The 21,060-nt window shown below is 36.4% G+C and overlaps 1 protein-coding gene across 2 annotated transcripts in view; it reads right to left on the bottom strand.

The window, feature by feature from the left end:
* Nucleotides 1–21,060, bottom strand: part of ppp2r3a (protein phosphatase 2, regulatory subunit B'', alpha) — an 80,211-nt gene that overhangs the window by 49,740 nt on the left and 9,411 nt on the right. For both annotated transcript variants that reach the window (XM_052548385.1, XM_052548386.1), the window contains exon 2: nt 16,677–16,744. The gene's annotated coding sequence lies outside the window, so the exon portion shown is untranslated. The remainder of the gene's footprint in view (nt 1–16,676; nt 16,745–21,060) is intronic.

Raw genomic sequence — 21,060 nt, 5'->3', positions numbered from 1 at the left:
AAAATGTATTTCATAAGTCCTTAAAAATGTCATCATGGAATTTAAAGAAAGGTAAAACACAGAGACTTACATTATCTGTAAAATTAGCAGTAGCCAGCAGTCATGAAACAAAACAGGTATAAGCCAGCTAAAATGTCATAAAACCTATTTTCCCATATACTTCACAAATATTTCTTCTATAAATATTTTATAGCTTAAGGGTGTAATTTTTACACCCATGTCTTCCAATCAAACAGGAAGTCCTGCCCCAAACTCAGTTATTGGTTGAGCCAGAAGTTGACATTTTCCATTAAGAGGATCTGTGCAGGAACATATAAGCATCTGGACACTAATGGTCCACTAATTTTGGTGAAACAAGTCCACTGTCGAAAGCGTAGTGATGTACAGTATAAAGCACAGATCACAGAGAAGTCACTTTCAAACTAAGCAGCTTGAACCCATTGTGAAATCTGTATGGGGAATCATATTATCCTCATTTAAAATTCCTGATTGCAAGTTTTCCTATTGAAATGACTGGTTTTTACCTGTGAATATTTTTAGAATAATGGTAAATGCGACCTTAAAGGGTTAGCTCACCCAAAAATATGTGTATATGACTTTCTTCTATCAAACAAATCCAGTCAGAGTTATATCAAAAATTGTCTTTGATCTTTCAAACTGTTTAATGACACTCAGCGGGTGTTGCAGTGCATCAGTCCAAAAGAAGTTAAATAAAAAGCGCCCAACCATAAAAAAAAGCACCGAACACGACTCAGGTGGTGAACAAGGGCCTTCTGTAATGAATCGGTATGTTTTTGTAACAAAAATATCCATATTCAAAACGTAATAATAATTTTAATGCAGCTTGCGCCAACAGTTGTACACAGAAGCAGCTCCAGGACGATGACGTATGAGGTCAGTGTTGCGCATGCGCCGGTACACCTCGTGAAAACCAACGTTTGTTAACAGGAGCAAAGGAAGCTAATTTTCCTTACTTTAGCAAAGGGAAACCAGTCTCCTCTTGGCTTATATCGAAATTTGTGTTTGATTTTCATCTGATGGCTCTACTGTATATCTAGGGTGACAGGCATGTCAGCTCAGCAGCAGTCAAGCCAATGCTGGTCAATGCTGTGTTTGCTCTTGAAAAGGGATTAGCAGAACGAGGTGATATATCGACTGAGAAAGAGAGTATTACCAGATAAAGGAGAGAGAAGTGGGGGAGAGAGGAATGAAGATGGAAGCAAATGAGCTAAAGCCATGGTGCTGTTAGTATTTTACATACAATGAAAAGTGGCCTTTAGATTTTTGATCAGCTAACTTTCATATTCCAGACCAGCTCAACTGATCTTCATTTAACAGTTCAAGAGCTTCCTGGTCCATCTATGCGGTCTGACAGACCATTTAGCATCGTGGCACAGAGGTGCATATATGAGGCATGGTTGGAAAGTTTTTCCAGACCGACATTTAGTCTCTCACTGGCAATCAAGCTCTTTTTTTGCACTCAGTCTGAGTCAGACTCCACTTCTTTAATCTAGCTACAAAAAGAAACAGAAATAGGTTCGTGGAAAGTTTTGTGAAAGGACTGAAGGATAGGATGACAGAAGTTAAAAGCCACTTGACCAAGACCAACTACTGCAAATGGGCCATTAACAATTCTTTGAATTTTTTATGAACTTTCCATTTTTTCTTTCCTTTCAGGAAAAGAAAGGCAGGAACAAGTGACTTTGTATGAAGGTTGCAGTTGCACACATTTCATAAATGCTCAACTCATCTTAGCTTGAGCACAAGGTGATTTTTTTATAATTATGTCACTGGATTCATTTGCAAGGCCTGATGAAGAAAACATCTAAAGGCTATATTTTGATCATGATTCACTCACTTATTTTCACTTGCTACATGGAGCAGAGGCAACTCAGCCTATTCAAAACAGGTTAGGGATTAATGAGGGAGTGAAAGCCGATAAAAAAAGGTGAACAAATGAGACTACACTGCAAAGCAGATTTAAACATGACCAAAAAAAAGTTTTAAATTGGAACTTTACTCTTATTGTTAACTGACAGCACTACTTAAGAAGCCAGATATTTAATAAATGAATGTTCAGGGCATATTAAATTCACACAAATTCAGTGTGGACCTGCTCATTAGCCACATAAAAGAAGCAAACAACAGACTAAGGAAGTATTAAATATTCCATCCGCCAGAAACAATATAAAAAACAAGGTTAGATTTTCTTTGGCAGGTTCAAAACGAGAAACAATGAGTCATGCCTTTGCTTATCCAGCACATCCTGACATTTCTTAGAAGAGCTGGACCTTATAAGGACGAGAAGACTTCTTTTCCTTTCTCCACCAAGCACAGCCTTAATAAATAATCACTCTCTTTGGGGTTGTGTCAACACAGGCCTTACTTCAGTTTGTGTCTGTGCCAGGGCCGTGCACAGGGGGGTGGCCCGGTGGCCAGAGCCACTGCCCCTCTGCCCTCATCGACTGAGGTGCCCCTTCCCCAACGCTCCGCTCAAAGCATTCCGTTGATTCCGTGAATCCGCTCCAGGTTTTCCCGCTCGCTCCGCACTCCGCAGCATCACTCACAGTATGTGTCTGCGGCGCTTGTGAACACGACATTTCACGAAAACTGTCACATTAACAGGTAGGCTATGCAAGACAGTGGTTGAATCTGCTAAAAAAAAATATATATATATTTGTATTTATGTCGGTAATGTTTTGTGCTCTTGGTCTTCTACTAGTGCTAACAACTTGTACAATATATCCACATTCTAAGAAGCTGCTTGTCTAATCAAATTATAATTGTACTCTCGATCAGATCAGATCTAATACAAATAACTACATTTTCTGTTGTGGCACACTTTGTAGACAAGACAACCATAACAAAAAAACAAAAAAACAATGCCTTCACAAAAAAGAAGACAGAGACAGAGAGAGAAAGAGAGAAGGGAGGCTGCTAAAGGCAGTTCAACGTTGCAAACATGGATTCAAAGCTCCAGCAAGCCAGCAGGTAAATCATCATATAGAACAGTTAGCAGACAGTTTGTCTGTTTAATTATTGTAAGTATATCTCCCATTATAATCACTTGTCTTAGTTGAGACTAACACATCATAGGCTCTAAATGAGTTGTATATATAGATTTAGGCTGTATGCTAATATGAAATTAAATGTCTATTACTTATTACTCCATTGAAGATGAGGCAGAGGCAGGCTCAGAGAGTGAGGGAGAGCCCATTCAGCATCAGCCAAATCAGACACTTACAGGTAAGTGTTGTTAAATTGGCTGACAATAAAGGATTCTGAATATGCTAGAGTTTTATAACAAGAAAGATAGAGATTAAATTATTTGAATGGAAGAGTAATTATATTACAAGAACATACATTTAATTAGCACTAAAGCCTAACAATTGTATTTAAAATATGATTGTAACAGGTTTGTTATTCATTCTCTATATTAAGATGAAAATGCTTCGGAATCAATTCAACGGAGTAAAAGTGAAGGTCTTGGAACTGAGCCAGAGACAGAAAAAGTTCAGAATGAGAAAGAAAGGCAATACAATGAGACAGAGAGGGAAGAGACAGATGCAGAACAGGAAGATATTTTGAGCGTGTGTCTTATTTTTAATTGTACATTTTGTAATAATTGGAAAATTTGTGTTAACAAGCAACCACCCCGTCAGTGCCCCTTTTTTTGGTTTAGGCCACTGCCCCTCAAAATGTCTGTGCACGGCCCTGGTCTGTGCAGAAAGACTGACACTTCAAAGCCACTTTGTTCAGCAATCTAAATGTCTGCAAAAATAACAAAGAAGCCAAATATCAGTTAGGTCAAGTTTCAAACCGCAGTTACAATAAACACTGTCCTGAACATTTCAACTGCACCATCAACTGCCAACTACATTACTATGTGACAATGTGAGAACTGCACTCAACTGCAAACCTAGACAGAAAATCTACAAATTATACATGTGGGGAAATGACAATAAAATACTCACAGTAGTTCATGTGGACAACACAGGGCTCAAATATAGTAGTCAACATTTGAAGTGGATCAAAAATGTTCATGAAAGTTGTCCTAAGACAAGAACCCATTTTGGTTTTAGGTTTTAGGAAAACTTTGATTAAAGGTTTTATCCACTTCAAATGCGCCAACAATTCCTCTCATTTCTGTTACACTCAGGAACACTTCAGGTAGGGCTGAGTTTTTATGTAAAACACCATAATTTGATTTGGCAAATGTAAATCAGCTTTCAAATATCCCAGTTAAGAATTGTTCTGCTACATCAAACTAATGAGAATCAGCCCGTTAGTTATTCTGTTGGTTAGGAAAACTGTACATTTATTTTTGTTTATTAAACAATTAACCAAAACAAAAAAAAGGCCTAACACAAGCTTGCTCTTTTTTTCTTTTCTATCGGTTTTCTTTTTATTTATTATATAATAATAAAAAAAACCTTGCTGCGTGAACTGCGTTAAGCTAACTGAGACTTATTATAGCACTCGCATATCATTGCTCTTTTGTAGATTTTGATTGCTTCCACTGTCCTCATTTGTAGGTTGTACAAGTCATTTGTAAGGATAAAAGTGTCTGCTAAATGTAAATGTAGATCTGTCCATTCACATGAACACTATGACACATTCTTTTAGGCCATTGGTCCCATAAATGAAATGGAGGTACTATAGTCTTCAATAGGAAAATGTCTTCACATCAGCAGATGTTATAGCTAAGTGCTTACTTGCACCTAAATACTTTCCCTAATTTCTCATGATTTTATGAGATGGAGACGTGCAAAAATAAAACAGATGATAGAAATACCACACTACATTAATACACAGACTCCCATATACAGATGTAAACACAATAGAGCACAAAAGTAACCACTCACTTTTTAAGCCACATTGGTTTCAGAAGTATTCCCCATTTATTTCATCCTCAGACATTTTTCAATATAATAAAGAAAAATGTAATAAATAAAATGTGGGGGAAAAAAATCTCATTATTTGCCATCTATCTACCACCCTTTGAATAAAATAATCACTATTCATTGTGAATACTGTAATTACGTATGTATGCGTGTGTGTGTGTATATGTGAAAATGTTGAATTTGCAACTTGTAAGTACAAAAAAACCCCGCTTTTAGAGTTGTTGAGTAAATTGTTCAAAAGTAAACTGACTGAATTAGATCTTTTGCAACTCTTTATGGAAGAAGATGGCCATTAGTAAGCAGTTTTGCTGAAATTCCATTTTTCAGAGTAACACTGATGGATCTCTCTTCAGCATTACTGAAAGAGTTAATTATATTCCGGCAATTCAACAATAAAACAATTTTTTAAGTGGAAATTGCATAGACTTGTGGCTACTGCAAAATGTAAAAACTTGTAGTAGTCCAACAAAAAGTATATATCAATCGATATTTATTTATTTTTTCACTTCTGAAACCCAATGGCTGCGTTCTGTAACACAGAGTCCCTGGGGAGGAAAGTGTTGGCCAGACACTTGGTAGGGTGAGTAAGGGGTGGTGTGACAGTGAGTAAAATCAAGAGAGAGAAAAGAGAGAGCTATGCAAGTGTGTGTAAGCAGAGAGCAGAAATTCTCTGCATCCCGGATCCCTTCTCCACTCTAAATAGTAATCATGTCTGACAGCTGACCTGAATTTGTCTGGATTGCTCCATGGTTGCAGCAAATTTGTAACCCTTAACCTCTTCATTACCTACACAGTTCTGCCATTATAAACCCACTTTTCATAAAACATGCCTCTTCAGACACAACACTTCGCCTACATACACAACTCATTGAAAGTTTATACAAGAAACCTGGGGTATTTCCAGGCTTACTTCACACATCTCTTGTGTACTAGTCAGAGCTGGGTAGATTACATACAAGCTTTAATACTTTACGCTTTCCAAATTACCTGACAAAAATTGTAGATAATTGTAGAGATCCATTACATGACACAATAATAATATAAGACTACTTTTTAGATTACTTTTAACTTCACATTGATTTAAATAGGAGAAACTTTTAAAATATTGATTTAAAAATACAAAACAATACTTTACTATTAAGAGTGTATTTCTATGGGGAGATTTTTATGGCACAAGATGTCCTTCTACTGTGAACTGAAAATCTCCAGAGGATCCGACTGATAAAGAGCTGTGAGGTGTAGGTAAGCTTTGAGAGACAAGATTAAAGACAGGTGGCTGAGACTGTGTAAGCTGATCCTCTGTTCTTCATCCTCCTCTGCACAGTCTGTAGATGCTGGATCAGCATCAGGAGATCATTGCATTCTCTGTAACCTGCATCTGACCTGAGCTTCCCCTCAGAAACTCCCAGCACTAACAAGAGACCGTCCTCACTTGGAGTCTGAAACTGGCTGCCTGCAACTTCTTCCAAATTTAAAAAACACTGACTGCATTTGTCTATCAGTTTGATGCTTAATGCTCCAATGCATTAAATGTTTCCAACATAGGCTAATTTTCTTCATTTCTTGTCATCTACTATATAGCTACCATTCCATTAAGTGTCAAAAACACTTTTGCTCATAGGGACTCATTTCGGACACAAAAGAGTGCTGTCATTTTGTAGGCCAACTCAAAAATTTGCAACACATTGGCTCCCTTGACAAAAAGCTAACAGTATTTTTCCATTGGATTTCGGATTAATGCAGAAAAAATTCTCAGTGACAAAAAAAATAATTAATGATTCCTACTTATTTTTCTCATCAAAGGTCATACGGTATGTTGCTACACAACTGTCACATGACATCAGCATGATTAGTTCCAACAAGTCTTCCAATAATTCTTTAAGATACAATCATTTGCAAGAGTGCATGTATAAACACAATAAGGCTATAAAAGCAGACGATTTTCCTATAAATGACGTTCAGTAGATGACATTTTATGTCTCTGTAGGCCCGTTAAGCCTCTTGTTAGCCACAGCTTTTGACAAGACTTGTAAAAGCTTAAAAAAATCATTAGTGGCTTGTTACGGATTTATTTTATTGCACGTAATAAAACATGAAAATATCCTGAGCTTGTGATAACCACAGACAATATTTCAGGCATTTAACTAAAAACCCATACAAAAAATCTTTGACTTCGGGACGATGGAACTATAAGTTCCAAAATGCTCACTCGATTCTGGGGTTTAGGACTAATTCCTACAGAACTGCATTGTTTCGGAGCCTAACACCCAAGCTCACAATATAATGCCACATACTACTCTGGAGCAACAGAAAAACAATGACTTTGTGACAACACTGATGGCACCACAAGTACACAAATAGTCCCAAATCCTTCACATGCGATTGTCTTGAGGTGTGATACAGGCAGCAAAGAGGAAAAGCCCATTATACACTATTTTAAGAGAGCCTTCAAAAAGGTTTTAAAAGCCTATTTTAAGAGCCCTCAAAAAATTATGTGTCACTAGTTTAACATTTACTGAACTGAACTGATGTATGATTGTACATTGCAGATAATGTAGTTCATCACGATATACTACTCCTGAATTCTTATATAGCTACTTCTTAATGGCTGTCAACAGAAAAATAAGCTAAAAATAAGTGTGTTCTAGTGAGCCCCTGTTGGTTCATCTCTCACTGAATAGAGAGGCCGTTTTATTTATGGCCACATCAGTGTGTGACCGGAGAGCTATTAGAGATCAATTATCGCTGCTGTTACTGGAATTCTGCACAGAGCTGGATGGCCATTATTCCAAACTGGATTGCTCTGGGAACATGGACTATTTCCTGACAGATCTTAACAGCTTGAGATACTGTAAAAATACACATGAAACATCTAAAGTACACTGCCATCTTGATCTGATAAGGCTTATCGCTGGCCAATTGCTCTCAATAGACACGCACTGGCATGTCAACGGCATCTATATATAAGAATCAATCTTCAGTCAACACTTCCCAGAGCTTTCCCAGGCTTGTTTCCTTTTTATTTAATGAAGTCATCCCTCAATCACAAAACAAACAGTTTCGACTCCATGAGACTCCACCCTGGTTTTAACCCATCTGAAAACAACATGACAGCAATAGATTGATAAACAGTAAACAATGCATTCTGATTGACAGCAGTCACTTTGATTCACAAGGTCTGAATTCAATAAAAAATAATGAAATATATACATTTATAAATATATTTTATTTATTTGCGTGTGTATATACATGCTAGTACAAGCATTTAAGTAAATGACAAGGCGTTATATGTTATAACCAGTGGGGCAGGGTTTAATATTTTTTTGAAGCACCCCTGGGCGCCGCCATTGGCTAGCGGACCCCCACCTGCTGTTAGCATTCCATTGACTCCCATTCATTTTGGAGTCACTTTGACAGCGAATAACTTTACATCTGAGGTGTTTAAAGACTCCATTTGTCCATTCATTATTTCTAAAGAAAAACGAAAATGTATAAAAGGCACCATGTCCTTGTAGCTTACGTTGTGGCCCCTTAGAAGCAGTTTTTGTGAAAAATAGGCTAACGATTGCGTAATAACCTGCGACTCTCTGTCGCACAGTAGAGAAATTACCGTATGGACAGAAGGAGAAGCTCACAGGCAATCTTTTACTGTCTATGAGGCAATCGGGGGGATGTGGAGGCATGAGGTCAAGGTAGAAGCCCATATAGAGAGTCCATAAAAGCAACGGGACAAAATGCTTCTAATTGACTTCACTTTGCTCCTTTGAATCCAATGGGGTCGCTGTGTCCATTTCTTTTACTGTCTATGATTATTACTCCGTTACTATTCATGAGAAGTAACTAGTAACTATAGCTAATTTCTTTTTTAAAGTAACTTTCCCAACATTTGTCACTACTATTGCACTATATTGCTGCTTCTGCCACCTTATGACAATATATTTACACTTTGAATCAGGTCATCAATGACAATAGCTTATTGGAAAAGGAAGGAAAATGCAGTACATTGTGTTTGAACAAATAAATGCTGCTGCCTGCCAGCTGCAATCACCAATAAAATGTTCCATTTTTTTTTTCTATATCGCCATAAATATGATTATCGTAAATATTTATGATATATTGGGATATAATTTTGAGGCTATATCACCCACCCTTACTAACTACTCCAAATATGAGTAATAGAAATTATGCTGGCCTCAGTAAGTTTCCATAATAGACAAAACGCAAGTAGCTTGCCCATGTCCTGCTCCAGAAGGAAGGAAGCCAGGAAACATCTGCTGTAAAACACACACAACGGGTCACCCTAGTCTTGGAGGATCTCTGCTAAAAGTGAATTAGCACTTTTCCACAGATGTCATGTCTCACAGCCATTCATCTTCTGTAGACCGGCAGTCATTACCTTACTTCTGCCGTATGATGAATATGCCAGGAGCGTACTCCATAATCCAATTATCATTGTGCCAACCAGGAACGCTTAGTCCAGATGATTCAAATGTGAGTAATGAGTTTAAAGGGACAAGATTCTCTCATATGTCTCACGTCTGATCCACAGCTGAGGTTCAGTTAAAGGCACCGTCTCTTTTGCTAACCTGAGCAATACGATTAGCCCTGCTCATGCTTCATAAAGTTTCATAAATAAAACACAGAACAAAACCTCATGAGACTTCAAGGAGACTTTCAGATGGACAACATTTTTATGGCGATTTCCTGAATCTAATCTGCCTGTAACGCAATGACTGAGAAACTAGTAGGTGTAATTAACAGATAACCATCTCTTGTGGTGGAGATGAGCGGATTGTTTACAAGGGAGAGTGTGAGACAGGGCTGGGTGTGCGTGACAGCTGCATTTGCTCCTGAAGACTCCCTATTGCGCTACAGCTGGGGTGAAATAAGACAGAACCAGCCATAAATTGGCACTATGTTTAAGACACAGTATCAAAAACACATACTTATATACAGTAAACAGAATAATCCAGTTGAAAAATGGTTCAAGAATGTGGGAAAGTCCCGTCTTTAGTGCAGTCCGCATCTGGGAAGGCTCAGACATACGGTGTAAACAAAGATACTGGACAGGATGTCCCATACTAAGATGCTCCATTAAGAGCCACGGTGACACCCTATAAATGAATAAACCATCTGAGAAATGAGCGTGAGTGCTCCAGCAGCCCCAGCTGTATTTGCAGAGAACTGCTTTGGATGGGATACAATCTAGTATTCTAGATAGCGCTGTGAGGTTGGTCATTTAATGAGATAATGGCAGACGGGGAGGTGACCATGTGCTGCACATAAGATCACGACTGAAAGCACTTCTTTCATTAGCACTTCTAATTATCACTGCAAACCAAACCAGGAATGGTGACAGAAGAAGGGCTGTGGTGATAATGGGTGTGCTAAAATAGCAAGCAGGATGACGATGACAAAACCATGGGCATCAAAATTTGAGACCACTAGTGAAAATACATGTATTCTTTCCCTCCCACAACAAATTATATTGTCAGCAAAACAACCTGACATATGTGCAGCTCCACAGTTAATCCAGGATGGACCTCAGAAACACTAAACTTATCACATATCTAATCTCATTATTTTTTTATTTTTTTATTATTTATGCAATTATAGTGCTTATTACTATTTTGAATTGGCTTTTATATTTTCAGTTTTCATTTTATTTGATTTGACAATTTTTTTAGTAATTTTTTTTTTTGTTATTTATCTTTTTTGTTTGTTCTTTAATATTTTTTACATTATTTTTTTTTACAAATTACTTCTTACATTTTTCAGTTAAGTTGGCAAAGGCACAATTTTTTAAGCTACATTTTTTAAATCTAATATTATATTTTATTTCAGATTTATTTTAATTAATGAAAATGATTTTTAGTTTAGTTTTAATAACAATAACAACTGGATAAATATAATAATACTTATGAATTATAATAAAACTTATGAATAAGTAATTATTTTGTCACTTGGTGATTTCAAATTTGTATAATTCGATTTAACAAAAACATGATCAAATAATAAAACAGATGTAACTTGTAAGCAAGCATTCACCCCTAAATCTGAGGGGTGAGCTGATCATATGAAAACATATGAATGAGATCAGCACAAATTGGTTATTAATTTGCCAATTCAGGAATCATGACATTTTTCCAACATTTGTCTTGTAAACCCAAATTTTCAGTAGCTCTGTATTCTCAAATTCAATTCAATTGGGCTGACAAAGTTACTAAGATGTGAACAGATTTAGGCCTTTGTATTATAATTCAGGCATAATTGTGGGAAGGTCTCTCAAAATCACAGAAAAAGAGTAAAAGCCTCATATGCATGTTGAAGGCAGCTGGCTGATAATAATTTTCTTGTGGGGTTCTCCGAACATTATCACTGATATTTTAATTCCAATGAAGCCTTATACCTTTCTATTCCTGGAAAGCACTTCCCTGGTTTTATGAGAGACATATGTCACAAGACTCATACTGTCAAGCTCCTGTGTATAGCTCCTTTCAGCCAATGAGCATATATCATCATCTAAAACATTTAGCCATTATCAAATATACGACAAGTAATACTTAAACAGATTGGCTAACAGAAGTGCCCTTTGCAACAAAGTTGAATCCTCAATTTCAGACCAAAAAGAAGCTGTGATAGAACAATTATCTGTTCATGTAAGGTCATACTGTGTGACAATTTTTAAATATATACTTGTGTGTGTTTCCCTTGGTTGCTGTCTGCTGAGGCTCCTAATGAAGCAAGAAAAACATCATATAAATGGCAGCATATGTGGACCACAGTGCTCTCACACAGGGGCTGCGATGTGGAGCCGGTGTTATGTTTTATTATGAGACCCGACACTGCTGGAATGTGTGCCCAACCTCTCTCTAACACTGACAATATTGGCCAGAGTTTCTTTTTACAAGCTTGTTTGCTTGAGGAACAACCACTTTTTAAACTATAACGACAAATCAGAGGGTGCTGGTACAGTATACGTGATTTTCTGTTAATATCAGCTCTACAGGTCTGTATTTATAACTTGTATTTGGATGTTTCAAAAAAATTGAATAGATATTTAGCTATTTTCACAGTACACTAACTGCAGAAAACTTGGGGTTACAGAGACAGTTCACCTGTCATCATTTACTCTTGTTTCAGCAACCTTTTGTACAGCAGAATGGATTTCAACAGTTCAACGTCAGCCACCATCACACATGATCCAAAAATTTGAACGAAAAAAAAAAATCAGTAGGCACACCAAAGCTCTTTTTTGGTTAACATTTTTGTGTTGTCTAATTTAATGTTGTCACCACATTTTGGGGGGAATGAATTTAAAATGAAAAATTTAATTGAAAATGTAAAAAAAACTATTTATACAATATTATCTGCAGTACTGGTAGTACAGAGTTGGTCAGGAAATACTGATATGCAGCTGAATTTAAATGTTCCCTGTGAAGACTGTCAAAGTTTCTATTTCGTTGGTGCCGACAGTCTTGAGGGCAGCACGCCGTTGCACTTCGGGGATCCTGAGCTCGAAGCCTTACTCGCAGACCTTTCTCGATCCATTCTCCCTCTCTCTCCTACTTCACTTCACTTTCTGTCTACTTACAGTCCTTTCAAAATAAAGCCAAATCTTTAAAACAATTCGATTAAAACCTGTTTTGGAGCATTGAGCAATGTAGCCAATCACAAAACATGTTTGTTGAGTGCCTGAACACAACGGCCAACCAGAGGCTTTAAATAAAGTCAGATTCAGCTTGATATGTCAGAGTTTGTTCCGCTCGAGCTCTGCACGCTTGCAGGAAGTTTTGCCGTTAACCAACAAAGTTTAAACACAACGTTAATAAGTGATTCATTCACACATGAATGTTTGACAGTGTAACCATAGCAGTGAATACGTTAAAATAGATCTGAGAATTAAGTCTCGAGTGAAAGTGCAATACATCTGCTGCTTGTTCTGTTACCTGTCATACATTTTTTAGTTTTTAATTTTATGACTTTTTTTCATTCAATCTATTTAATGCTATTTTTACTTATTTGAACAATACTTGAAAGCTATGTTGTTTTGATGTATAATTTACTTATAATTTACAGCATTGTTAATTAACTAATATATAAGATTTTTTTTTTTCACATAAAAAAAAAGTACTCAAATTAAACCATAACTGGATCTAAGAGTGATAAAAGTTTACTTTTATTGGTACTAATTACTGAGTACTGAAATGTTGGTACGGTGACATCATTGTCTTGGCAAATAATGTCTAACATGAGCCACCAGACGAAATAGAGAATACTAACCACTGACAGACAATTTTAGTCCACCAACTCCACCCTTAATGAAACTACTCAATTAACGGTAAAATGTAATAATAGGTTAAATCTATTCTTAGTTTTGTCTTGGTGCATGTGATCCTCAGAGGTCGGGCCATACAGGAGAGAGTGCACAGGCTTCACACATCCATCCTCAGCTGTCTGATAGAGACAGGGTGGCTCCACTTCCCTAACGTCACAAGCCACTCTTGGAGAAGACGGTTCAGTTTTAAAGTGCACTTTGTAACAGAGAAGTGTGGTTTGCCTTCAGTAAATCCAAGCATTGAAGCATTCTCAAACCTCAAAGTCAAACGAAGAACTGGCAATCCTTCAGTTAGTGTCATTACAGTTCTGCATGGTTCGAGTACATTCACATGACTGGTGTTGACTATCTTAAGCTTTAAACTTGTATTCCTGCAATTTGCATGCAACAGTTTAAAAACAAGTAACAGTCTAGACTTGTGGTTAGCTATACAAGCCGTTTAAAAAAAATTATAAAATTGTTAAATATTTAAGGACATTTGTCGGTTTTGAAAAAAACAAACAAACAAACAAACAGAACCCATACATTTGAAGTAAATACTACACACACACACACACACACACACACATATATACATACATACATACATGCATAAACATACATATATACACATGTGTGTGTGTGTGTGTGTGTGTGTGTGTTTGTTTGTAAAACAACAGCACTTAATTTTATACAGCCACAAAAAAGAAATGCTATTGTAATTTAAGATGACTATCTATCTTCCCATCTATCTAAATAAATAAAGGAATAAACAGACAATGACTTTTACACTAAATACATACAACCAATAAATAAATCAATAAAATGATCAAGTCAAAAACAAAACCAGCATAATTTAACTAAATGTGTAGCCACAAAAATAGATAAACCAAGTCAAAATATGCAGCCAATACACAAACAAATACAATTCTATTTACAAAAAAAAAAAAATATGTAAACAAGATGATTCATTGCTACCTGTTGGAAACAAAGTTTATTCCTGGCAAAGCTATTTTGTTTTGAAAGCTAATTTGTCACGTAACTAAAAATATAGTCAAGTTAGTAATGTTGCTACTTTTAGTTAGTAATTTCCCAACACTGAGTAAGACTCAAAAATAGTGAGCGTTGGTCAAAGCTGGAGAAGCGGGTCAGTCTAAACATACAGGCTGAGAGCTTCTAGAGCTGCTTTAGCTCAGAGAACTATATATATTTGTTTGGTGTTTGGAGTGATTAGGGAGAAGGGAAATGAGGCAGAGCATGATGTGCACGCTCTGTGCAAACTGTGATTTATTAGTCTGACAGCCCCCATCACCCCAAACACCTCCGTTATGTGCATTCTCTCGATCAATTAGCGGTGATGAATGCAATAACGGGGGAGAAAGTCAAAATAATCATAAAAATTAATGGGGGCTTGTGTCATGTGTCATTTTCCTGCAACAAATATGAGGCTAATTGGCCTTAGCAATGGTTACATAAAAGCATTAAATGCAAAAACAATGTAGTCTGCCAACTATGTTTCAGGGAGAAATATTACCATTGTTGTCCCACAAAAACCCATGGGGCCGCATGGAGACATGCTTCAGGCACATCACTGCGGGCTGCTCATACTCGACTCAATCAGAGATGACAGACATAGACAGAGTCTCCAACCACATGCTTGTGTTTTCACTCAAGCTTCACAAACTTAGTCCTTACATTGGGTTTACTCCCATCATGGATGATTGTGCAATATATTAAACAGCCACACAAAGCAGAGACCTCGGGACTTACTTTTGTTAAATAACATGGACTGAGGTCTAGACAGGCCTGAGTGAAAACACCTGGAATTGTTTTCTAAGAAATGGCTCTATGGCTGCAAGTCAGAGACATCTATAAAATAACAGTGCGTGCTCTCATTAAAAGAAATGTTTGGTCTTTTAGCTGGCACTGTTTTCACATGATCCATGTTCTCGATGTTTCAACACAAGTGACTCTGCTCAACAAATAAAGCAAGCACTGCTGCAAACCTGCAATTTAGAAAATCAGAGGAAAGCTCAAAGCAGTGTGACAAACGCAACTTCACACGTGGTTAAGGCTGTCAGCCTTGATTCATGACAAATTATTTGCATATTGCAATAAAATCATGCCATTAAATTGGTGAAGTAATTTCTTAGCCTGCATAGGGACACATTCTGACATTATTTGATAGTCACTGTCTTTTACTGAGACTCGTTGGATCAGGAGATAACTGATGATTATGGAAATGCACTGTTCATAATGGAGTTCAAAATTTTGGGATACAATTAAAAAAAAAAAGTTTTTGTTAGATATAAAGGTTGTACAGTAATAACAGGGAAACAGTTGCAACTGTGAGATATAAAGTAACAAACCTTGAACAAGCTTTCATAGATAAGAGCAGATGATTCATGTGCGACATAAATCATTACAAAAATGCATTTATAAATCAATTAAAGCAGAATTTTTATTTTTATATATATTTATATATATATAGATATATATATATATATATATATATATATATATATAAATCAAACATGTCCGCAAGCCTGAGGTCGTTCATGTTCATCACAAAAAAAGACACACAGTATGTCTGTCTGTCCATCTATCTATCAATCCACTATCTATCTATCTAGATATCACCCCTCTCTCGTCTATATATCTATAGATATCTATTTCTATATATAACTATCTATAGTAATTTATTTCTATCTATCTATATCTATAGATATCTATCCATCTCATGTCTCTCTCTATTAATCTGTTCAGGGAATGTGTGCAGACACGTTAGTCTAAATTTGATCCAGTGCTTTGTCTGGCTCTTTTCTTTTAAAGGGAACAACGCTAAGAGGGAGTGGTGACAGTATTTTCCCATAAAGAGAAATAATCCAAAGAATAAAATGCTGGGAGGTTTCCTGGGTCAGTCTTACCTCACTCCTTAAGAATGTCCCATGAGACTGAGGCCAGATTGTGAGGTTGTTTTACCGCCGCAATAAGTGTGACTCATGCGTTTCTGAGCAATGGTCTACACTGAAGTGGACTACGCAGAGGTTTCTACAAAGCCGCCATGATTTACAGGTTATGGCTGTGATTCAACGTCTTTGGAGAGTTTCTTTTTTCATCTGACACCTCATGGAGTGAAAGCTATTGGCTGGGTCATTACTGCCATGTTTTTAGTTCACTCACTGGCATGTAAAAGGCCCCTTGTGAGAAATGTTACACTCACCAACTTTTAAAACAGGGAAAAAAAAAAACACTTACTCGGTCCGAGCAGACACACAGGTGGCTGGTATGGTGCCTTTGGGGCTCAGTGGTGCAGAGGTAATAGCTACACTTTTTCCAGGCATTACGTTTACAGAATTCAAAGTAAAAGTACTGCATACTTCTAAATTACATTAGGCAGAGAAACAAACAAGCACCATCTGTAGTTTTAGCTACCTGCTCCTTCCATTCATTACCTGTTTCTTTTGAGTCCAGCTCTAGCACAACGCAGCTCTCGCAGTCCAGAGAGAATTCATATTCCTACCTGTGGAATAAAGAGGAAAAAACTGATTCAGTTCAACAGATACGGTTCATTTTCAACCAAACATTGACATTTTCACAAGAAAAAAAAAATTTTGTTTAAATGAAAGACAGACGTACTGTGCATCACTTTCCCCTCCACTGTCTGTTTGCTCATTTTTAGAAAACTAATTAAATGGTAAACTTAAGACAGTGTGCACATTGCTTTTCTCTTGAAAATGATTAATTCAACCCACAATGCAGTGTTCCATTGACATTAGTATGAAATAGAAGAACAAGAACCACTCGATTGCAGTAAGTGAAATCACTGGAACCAGTTCGCAATGTATTTGAACCAAAACATTTCTATCATGATGGAAAAATGGTTTAGACCCATTCCTGTGTTAGCGTTCCCTTTAAATCTGATCTTTCAATTCACCAGCATTTCTTACTCAGCAAATTACGCTACTTCAAACAGGCATGTAATTAAAAAGCAATTTCAGATGCTATCGGCTGAGGAATAGTAAACGTCGAGCAATGTTGCATTAGTTCATCTGCGGTTCTGCCATGACTGTTTCCATCATTAAAGAGCTTTACTGTAGCACTGAAGGATAAATCACTACACAAAATTATTCATCACATCATTTAGACACACGTCAAATGAAATCACAATTGCTGATTCATTCTTTCTGCGCACCCATACTGGGTGGACGTGTTTACAAAAATAGGCTAAAAAGTATTAATCAATGGCGTTTGGAAAAACTGCATACCCAGAACTCTAGAGAGTGACATATAAGCGCTTGCTTATGTCACGTTGATATATTTATAAATCTGTTTGCATGTACTGACTTCCCAAACTTAGTAGTCTTAGTTTCAGTGTGAGTAAGTTTCAATCCACATACGTATGCAAAACCACAAAGAGAACAGATCGCCCCTACTCAGTGCCACAAAGAGGGGAAAAATCTAGATTGGGTAGGTGCAAACCCATGATATATTTTCTTTTTGTCAGGGGCGTAAATCCCAGAAGTTTGAAGGATTATTTTGCTTGGCTTTGAGCTCTTTGGTTTGTTTATTTCTTGTAACCGACTGACCAGACTTACAATCCATCCCCACACTGTTAGAAAAATAAAATCAATATCAATCAATCAATTCAATTTGTTTCTTTCTTCTTGTGAAATTTACAAACAGTGCCAGTCTGTGAGTGATTTTTTTTTTTCTAGACCTAACTTCTGAAAATAGGCTTAATCGTCTTTAAACAATATATAATTTCTTTGATCTGTGGGTGAAATATAACCCATACTGCTTCTTAACAGTTTTCATAAGATTCCCATAAATGTTTACAAAACGTTTCTGATAAACAATCTATCTCAGCAGCTACTGAACTTGTAACCTCAGAGAGGTTGGGCCTATTTCAGGTCTGTATTTTTGGAAACCTTCAGATGAGATCAGTGTGGACCTGACCTCAAGGTAAAGATGCAAATAACCCTTTCCCAATTTAATCTCTGTGTGATAGGTCCTAGTTTGGCAGAAACGTGTGATATAATAGCTAACAATTAACACTTGCAAAAAAAATGTCAAACATCAGAGAAAAACGAATGCAGAATCATTTATTTATTTTTTATTTTTTTGCATGACAAGCTTTAATCTCAAACAGGTTTGAGACTCAATCAACTGCCATGTTCAATAATGAACAAAAGAAGCACGAGGCCCAATCCCTTTTAAACCCTTCATCACAAGCTCTTACAGGTAAGCTCCTTTAAAGTCCTAAAAATATGGTTCCAAAACAAATACAACTTACAGCCATTAGTGACTCACCCAGGGAGGAACCGCATGAGGACGGACTGTATCATTCTGTTTAAAGACTGGGTGTGAAGTCATGACAAACTCTGCATATTTAGATGTCTTAAGTGAAATAAGCCCATTAGGTATTGCAGCATCAGACAGACACATAACAGAATGAGTCACATTGACTATATTAGAAGTTAATGATACACTCGTTTTATCGATGCATCAAATAAAAACCATGACGATGCAATGCATCGATTTCGAAACATAATATTTGAATCGTGAATCACCGATATCGGACAGAAATCGATTTCAAATGCTAAGAATCAAATGAATCGCGATTTCTATAGTAATTCAGTACTTTCAAAATGTATTCAAATTGTAATAATGGAGACCTTGAACAGTGCTTGTGCCTTGCATCTCTCTTTGGCGCGCTCCACTATTTACTGCCTGTGACTGTCACAGGATTACACTCGCGCTCCGTTCATCTCTGACGCAGCTGACGTGTGATAAGCACAGCATTAACAACAACATTGAAATAAGAGCGCGAGGTTTATCTGATAACCAGCAGAATGAACTGAAACGATAAACACAATAAATAAATACAATTTATGGATTATGCAGTACTACCGTATTTTTCGGACTATAAGTCGCACCTGAGTATAAGTTGCATCAGTCCAAAAATACGTCATGAGGAGGAAAAAAAACATATAAATCGCACCGGACTTTAAGTCGCATTTATTTAGAACCAAGAACCAATAGAAAACATTACCGTCTTCAGCCGCGAGAGGGCGCTCTATGTCTTCAGTGTAGACTACAGGACTACAGTGCTCCTGTAGTCTACACTGAAGACATAGAGCGCCCTCTCGCGGCTGTAGACGGTAATGTTTTCTATTGGTTCATTTCTCTTGGTTCATTTCTCTTGGTTCATTTCTCTTGGTTCATTTCTCTCGGTTCATGTCAAATTAATTTTGATGAATAAGTCGCACCTGACTATAAGTCGCAGGAACAGCCAAACTATGAAAAAAAGTGTGACTTATAGTCTGGAAAATACGTTATTCACATATGATTTATTACAGTACAGAAACTATAAAGTTTATTTTCTACCTTATTCTGTGCAGAAAATTGAAAATTATGTGTATAAAACAATCATAAAACTGACATTAGGAAAAAATTACAGAAATTATAAATTAAAAATTTTGCTTACAATTTTATTACAAATAATTGATTATTGTCCACCAGTATTTTATTTTCCTATAGCAAATTCAAAGAAATAGTTGAGAAAATAATTCCTTGTAAAAAAAAAATACAAATAATTATAATTATAATAATACATACATAAATTTATTGTAATTGACAATTCTGTCACTTCTGAAATGATGGCTAAGCCCCTGGTGTGACAAAATGTTAACCTATACATGATATTTTAAATCTTTTTTTAAATCTTGACTTACATAAATTTCATGTATGCCATGTCATGCCATAGCATCATTTAACTATCATCCAACAATGGAAAATAGTTTTTTTCTCTCTCTCTCTAACCTATGGTTCTCTAACCATTAAGGCTGCTGTGTAATTTGCCCCAACTAAGCATTTAAAGAATTTAGGGGAAGCATTTAAATAATCCTGTGAATGCACTTAAAGAATGCAGAATCAAATCGAATCGAATTTTATCGTGATCCAAATCGAATTGAATCGTTTTAAATTTGCAAAAATCGTTCATGAATCAAATTGAAAATCATGAATCAAACCGAATCATTGTCTACCCAAAGATTCACACCCCCTAATATTTATATATTGCAAAATTGTCCTTTTTGGAGTTTGCTCAGTGGATATCAAATGCTGTTTCAGTGAATATTTCCATTATCTTTCCAGTCGTTTGTGATTTCTAGTAGGGCCGGGACTTTAGATTAATTAATTACACAAAAAATAACGCGTTAACTAAGATTAATTAATTACAGAAAAAAAATTCCCGCATTTTTAATAACTTATTTTTGCACCGTGGAACGTTTCTCACTGGATGAGTTTCGGAGGACCGATTATACTGAAGCACCAACTAGCGTTCGCATATCACTGCAGCACATCGAGCCTCAAGTATCACCTCAATGCAAAACATATAGCAGCTTGAGTGGACTTTACACTTTATGTTGAACTATGTATTATTTCGTTGGTGCAACAGTTTATGTTGAACTCTTTATTGTTTTGGACAAGGTTGTTGAGAGTTGGACTTAGTATGTTATGGCCTCTGAAGCAACAGAGAGATGTTTTCTAATAGTCAGGGTTTCCAATGTTCTGAATGTAATTGACAGTATTGTGTTTTACTTAAAAAACACTTTACAAAAGGTTCCAGCACCTATAAGCTTCCTGAATTTCTGAAATGTACTATTTCTAAATTGTTTCTAAATATGCTATTGCTACACTTAATGGCAAAAATTGCACTGGTCTGCTAGACTTGGTTGAACAAAAATAAACAATATTTTGTTGCATAAGCTTATGTATTCGGTCATTATTCAGTGGTATACTATAAATCCATGTGAAAAAAAATTACTTCTCACT

The sequence above is a fragment of the Carassius gibelio genome, chromosome B2, assembly GCF_023724105.1.
Source record: "Carassius gibelio isolate Cgi1373 ecotype wild population from Czech Republic chromosome B2, carGib1.2-hapl.c, whole genome shotgun sequence".
In the NCBI taxonomy this organism is placed as follows: Eukaryota; Metazoa; Chordata; class Actinopteri; order Cypriniformes; family Cyprinidae; genus Carassius; species Carassius gibelio.
This window is presented reverse-complemented; position numbering and strand designations above follow the sequence as displayed.